Below are 6,036 nucleotides of genomic sequence, written 5' to 3'. Positions count from 1 at the left end.
CTATCTCTTCGAAAACAAGGTGGTATTGAAGATAAACATCAGCCTCAAATGTTGAAAAATAGCCCCGAAACAATCCCAAATCAGCCTCAAAGTGGTTGTTAAGCATGTCTCTTTTGTTGATCAAATTGCTGACATTCTTACTAAGCCCTTGTCCATTGATCGGTTTACTACTTTACAAGCCAAGCTCATGGTTCGTCCCTCTCCCCTTTGCTTGAGGGGGCCTGATAAGATTACTAAGTCACCATCAGTTGTATGTGATCAAGAGGCACAATAGAGCTTATACAGATAAGTACACAGCATATCAAAGCTTCTATTAGTTAATATAACCATATTTGTTATATCAGTTCAGTTTGTTATAATATGTTAGATATAGAATAGATATAGTTGGTAGGTTCTACTGATGTATAAATGTAGATGTGGTGTAACAGATTTATTCATTTGAATAATATTTTGAGAGATTCATATCTTCTTCATTTAACAATTTAAATTTTTAAATACGTTGATGATTAACAATTCAATATAATATTAAAAGTAGATAATTTATTATGTTTTTGAATCTTACCACTAAACTAATAATTAAAATACTTGTACATGCTTGCTCTAAGAAGAATCTACCCATACATAAATAGCATCTTAATAATATATAAATAATAAAATTAGTCCTCTGTAACAATTTAATCTTTTGCCATTGAAGATCTCTTCTCTCTCTATATATGTGTGTGTTTGTAATTTCAATTGTATTATTAAATCCTTTCGCACAAGCATAGAGCTAGGACTCTAACAATAAAGGGTCAGGAATAAGGCATGGGAAAGGTCATGCCAGACAAATGATTAGTTGGGCCAAGTTTAAGCAATTTAAATAATTATTAAACTATTATTTAATATAAGCTAATTAGATCAATCAAAAACTATAAGAGATTAGTGATTGTCTCAACAAAAGCATGTGATATCTAGTTGTACAAGTGCAGAGATTAGTGATTGTCTCAACTAAAGCATGTGATACCTAGTTGTACAAGTGCTTGTGAATCGGGTTAAGTCAGATGTCTTCCTATTCGCCATTTGTTAGAATTTAGGAAAATTTTAAATAAAAAAAAAATTTATTCTGCCTCTCTAATCTCTCAGTTAGCAAATGCGAATTGAGTGGGCCATACGGGTTGTTTGGTGAATGATAATCGATTTAACAGTTTGAGACTTATTATTTTGTGCCTTTTTCCATACTATTTTTAATAGGTTTTTAACTGTTTTGGGTCTTATTTGGGCCTAAAATTTTTATTCTTCATTTTTTATAGTAAAAATAAATGTCAAGCTTTCATATTTCATACATAGCTATAGGCTCCAAACTTTTGAGTAATGCTAGAGGCTCCAAAAGTTCTACTAAAATTTTTACCGAATGTCTCACATGGGTATGGGACCCACACCATGTGGGTTCCACATCCATGTGAGACATTTGGTAGAAATTTTGGTAGAACTTTTAGGATCTCTAGCATTTTTGTAAATTTTTTTTTTTAACACAGCATAATTTTCTAGAATGCTAACAAAACAAACAAATTGTCGTGCTTTAAAATAAATAAAAATACACAATTGTCAATACATTGCCATTTGTTTTCTTGGCTAAAATTTTATCAACACATCTCTACCAATCAACAGATGCTCAAACTTAGGCAGATTGAGAAAATACATCTGCATATGTTTGAGTGGACTGAATAGTCTATTCTATGGCAAATCGATTCAAGCCATTCGATTTTAGCAGATTGAATAGATGCTTGCCAACCCTACCTAGTTCCTACCTAATAATTAACATATGTGCACATGTTCGACCTACTTATGAAGAATAGTCTATGTGGACACGGGGTTTTGAGGTTGCCATTTCCACGACAAAGGAACAAACAACGTCCCGAAGGCATCCTAGGGTTGAGAGGGGTTGATTGATTTAGGAGTCATCACCGGGTAAATATGCCCTAGGAAACCATATATATGAGTCTCCAAGGATAGACACCAACCCCATTATTTACCAAGAGATAATGAGCTCATGGGCTAAGTTACTAAGTGAGAAGGTGTTAAGCACCCACGTAGTCTAACTATGTGGTTAGTCTCTATTAAGCAGGATTTTATCTCCTTAATTAAACTAAAAATAAATTCAACACATGTATATATAAGATATGACCAAATAACTAAAGAAGTAAAACTATTTATTACACGATGAAAAAAAGAAGGAAATAAAACAACATGATAAGTTCAATTATGAAGTAAGAATCATAAATCTCATGGCACATCATAGATAAGGTGAATATAGCATAAAATTCTAAACTTAAGATAAATCCTGTCATGTTCCCAAAAGGTTATGACTGTCGTGGGGTTCCTAGGGGGGTGATTTGAGTAAAAACATAAAGTTTATACGTAGAGAAGCATGATTTGAATAATACAAAGCGCTCAGCCTTGTTCCTCCAATGAGATCCCCTCGGTTGTGAATGATCATCTTGAGTAAGCTTGCTTGATGAATGCTTGAACAACTCTAAGAACTCTAACTAAGAGGATATATGATTGGGATGTTCGTATGTATAAGTATCAAAAGTTCAACCTCTTATCAATTCGGCTCAAAAGAATAAAGATCTTCTCTCTTTAAGTTTTCCCTCTCAAAAAATGTGAATAATGATCTTATTTATAAAGAAAATGGCATAAAAGGGTTGAGCCAAAGTCAACTAGACGAGATCAAGTCTGGTAGGAAAAGTATAGCAGCTTTTTGGGAGAAGATGGCGTGTGAGGCCTCTCAGTGGCACACTCCATAGTAAGACCTCCAATGCCACAATGCATTATACCGTGCCACTTCCACATGGCGCGCATTATGTCGGCTTAGGGTGCACTACTATGTTCCTAGTTCATATTGTTTTTCTTTTTTGCAATGTGGCACACCCTGTTTCATTTTGGCGGGCACCAAGCTACATAGATGCTCGTCAATAGGCTTCTGGTGGTTTATTTTTTGGGAAAAACACTTTATTTTTATCTTGGGATGGTCTGAATAGAGTCTAAAAGTCTCATACAAGTCTTTTTCCAATCTAGCACACTTTCTAAGGAGTATTTCTTTTTCTTTCTTCCTCATTAGGGATATCACGAAGGTATCTAAATCTTATAGTCTAACCAAATGGGGTGCCTACAGTCTAACCACATGTGAGGGGTGTGTTAAGCATATAATTAATAAAGTTACCCTCTCTCTCTCTCCCTCTCTCTCTCTCTCTCTCTCTAATAACTTAATCTTTTGCAACTGAAGTCCTCTTCTCTCCTTGTGATTGTGTCAAAATTACCATGTACCCCAAAAATTCAATTAACCAAATTAACCTTATTATATGTCAAGTTACCAAAATACCCATGTGTGTTAAAATGACCATCTTGCCCTTAAAGCTCAAAATTACCATCTTATCCCTAGTATCCCAAAATCAATTATTAAACTAAGAGAAATATTTTACATAATCTCATTGTGTACCTCCCTTTCTCATTCTTAGACACAAGCAATAGGTTCCACATTCATAAATGCATGTGGGACCGACTTGTGTCCTAGAGTAAGAAAATGATGTAACAAATAGGAAATGCATGTAGGGTCCAAGAAAGTCACTGAAAAACTCGCCAGAAACTTCGAACATCCGCTGAAAAATTTGTATGTCACCGGAAACTTTGAATGGAAAATTTGAATATTGCCGGAAACTTCAAACTCTCTAGAAATATATGGTGAGACTTAGATTCTTCAATGGTAGAAACTATGAACACAATAGGAAAAGAGATGATGGAGATAAGAGATTGGGTAAAAAAGAAGGCAAAGTACTTAGAAAGAGAATAATGTCAAGGCTCTCCCATGGATCTCCCACTTTTAATCTTAAAGAGAAGCAATCAAGAGTTGGATATTAATTCTGTCCAAGTAAACTCTCCAAAGTCCCTTGTAAAGCTATGGGTGAATGTTATATATAGGGAACTCGTGATGTAGGACTAAGTTCATGTGTAAGTCACATGGAAGAACATGGGGAATATTCCCTCAAACTACTTCGTCCGAGAAGGTGACCTTTCCGAGGATGAGGGAAATCCCGAAGAGGAGATCAACATCTTGGTGAACCTTTCTTCTTAGCCACACCTAACCAATGACCCCCAATCATCCAAAAAGGATCAGGGGTAGTCCTAGAGGACGCCTTGCTGTAAAAAGGGCTAGGGATAGTTCAAGAGAACTCCCTGTAGCAAATATCGCTGAGTCTCATAGACCCCCTAGGTCATGTCACGTTAACTCGGGTATATGCTAGTTTAACCGAAGCGTAAATTTATCTCCACTCAGCGTCCTTGGGATCGGGCCCTGACTACAATAATTTACACTTTTGGCAACCAAATTTGGCGACTAAAAGACTTTGTCACCAAAAGTGCAATTTTTGGCAACTAAAAATTATTTTGGTCGGCATTGGTTTAGGGTTTAGCTACTAAATTTTTTTAGTCGAGGTATGTTATCTATTGGCAACTAAAAAAAAATTAGTCACTAAATATGTCACAATAGGCGACTAAAAAAAATATTAGTCGATATTAGTGTAGTTTTAGACTATTAAAGTTTGTTTTAATCGTGGTATACTAATTTTTGCCAACTAAAAAACATTTAGTCGCCAAATAATGGCCATAATTTTACTGTTACTCTTTGGCTACCAAAAAATTAGTTGCCAAATTGCTGCTTTTGGTGACTAAAAAAATATTTAGTCGCCGTTAGTTAAGGTTTTGGCTACTAAATAATTCAGTCGGTATAAATTAACATTTTCTAACAAAAAACCAATTTAGTCGCCAAATGGTTTATAAAATTTTAGTGGGAAAAAATGAGATTGGTGCCCAAATTTTAGATCATTCTCTCTCTCTCTCTCTCTCTCTCTCACACACACACACACACACATAGAGAATCAGTCGCCACCAAACCTCACCTCACCTCACCATAGTCACTGACCACCGTTGCTCACCGTAAGTAGCACACCACCACTGACACCACCACTGTCGTTGCCGCAATATAAACAGGTTCTTTCTCTTTGTTCCCTCTCTCTCTCTCTCTCTCCCTTCCTCTATTTCTCTATTTCTCACTCTTGCTCTAGGGTTTTATATGATTTATTGTTTTAGTAATCTACTTCCTCAATATCGACATCGATTCCAATGCAGATGACAACAAAGATTTCATTCTTAGTCAAAATTTCTTTTGGTAACTCCCAATTCATTATTCCTCAATTCTGATTTCAAACCCTAAGGTTCTGATATATATTATGCTGACGTTTTTGGGTTCCGATCGATTAGTCAAATACATGTTTGTGCATATGCTATACGCAACAATTTTTCATTGTTGATTTGATTTTATGTTATCTCAAATGACCTAATGTACATTCAATTGAATTTATTAACTATCTCTTGGAATGGTTTGTTTTGAATGGTACTCCTGACTGTATCGCTCCAAATGGTCAACATATCTCCAATTTGGATTGTGACAAGGTATTCGTTGAATAAGTGCCATTATTCTTATTTGAATGTTGGATTTTGTGTTTGATTCACTCACGCCTTTTTTTATGCAAGAAAATATTTCTTGTCCCATGTCACCAGAGAAACTAAAAACTGTCAAAAACAGAAGGCAAAGATAGGTTAAGGTTAATTGTTATGTTGTGCTTGAGCTTTAATGTGTATCATGGGGGCTACTCCAATTTCATGTCGTAATTGGGATTGATTGGTAGAATGCCATTTGCTATGTATGAGTTGAATCAAATTAAGACTTGGATTTTAAAAATATAGTAATTTTATTGCTTGGGGATCTTGATCATATTATGGATATGATGAGGGTTAATGGTGTACCTATCTTAAATTAGTTCTTCTCATTTAGAATGAGCAATGTGTTCATAATAGAAGTTATTAATGCCATTTCTGTTATTGGATTTTATAAGAAACAATAACATGATATTATAAGCATTTGTACTAAAGAATCCTTTGAGATTCAGTTCCTACAGTGCACAAAACAAATGCCATTTCTGTTCATAATAGAAAACAGTT

The sequence above is a fragment of the Camellia sinensis genome, chromosome 7, assembly GCF_055761805.1.
Source record: "Camellia sinensis isolate YWXY chromosome 7, ASM5576180v1, whole genome shotgun sequence".
Taxonomy (NCBI): domain Eukaryota; kingdom Viridiplantae; phylum Streptophyta; class Magnoliopsida; order Ericales; family Theaceae; genus Camellia; species Camellia sinensis.
This window is presented reverse-complemented; position numbering follows the sequence as displayed.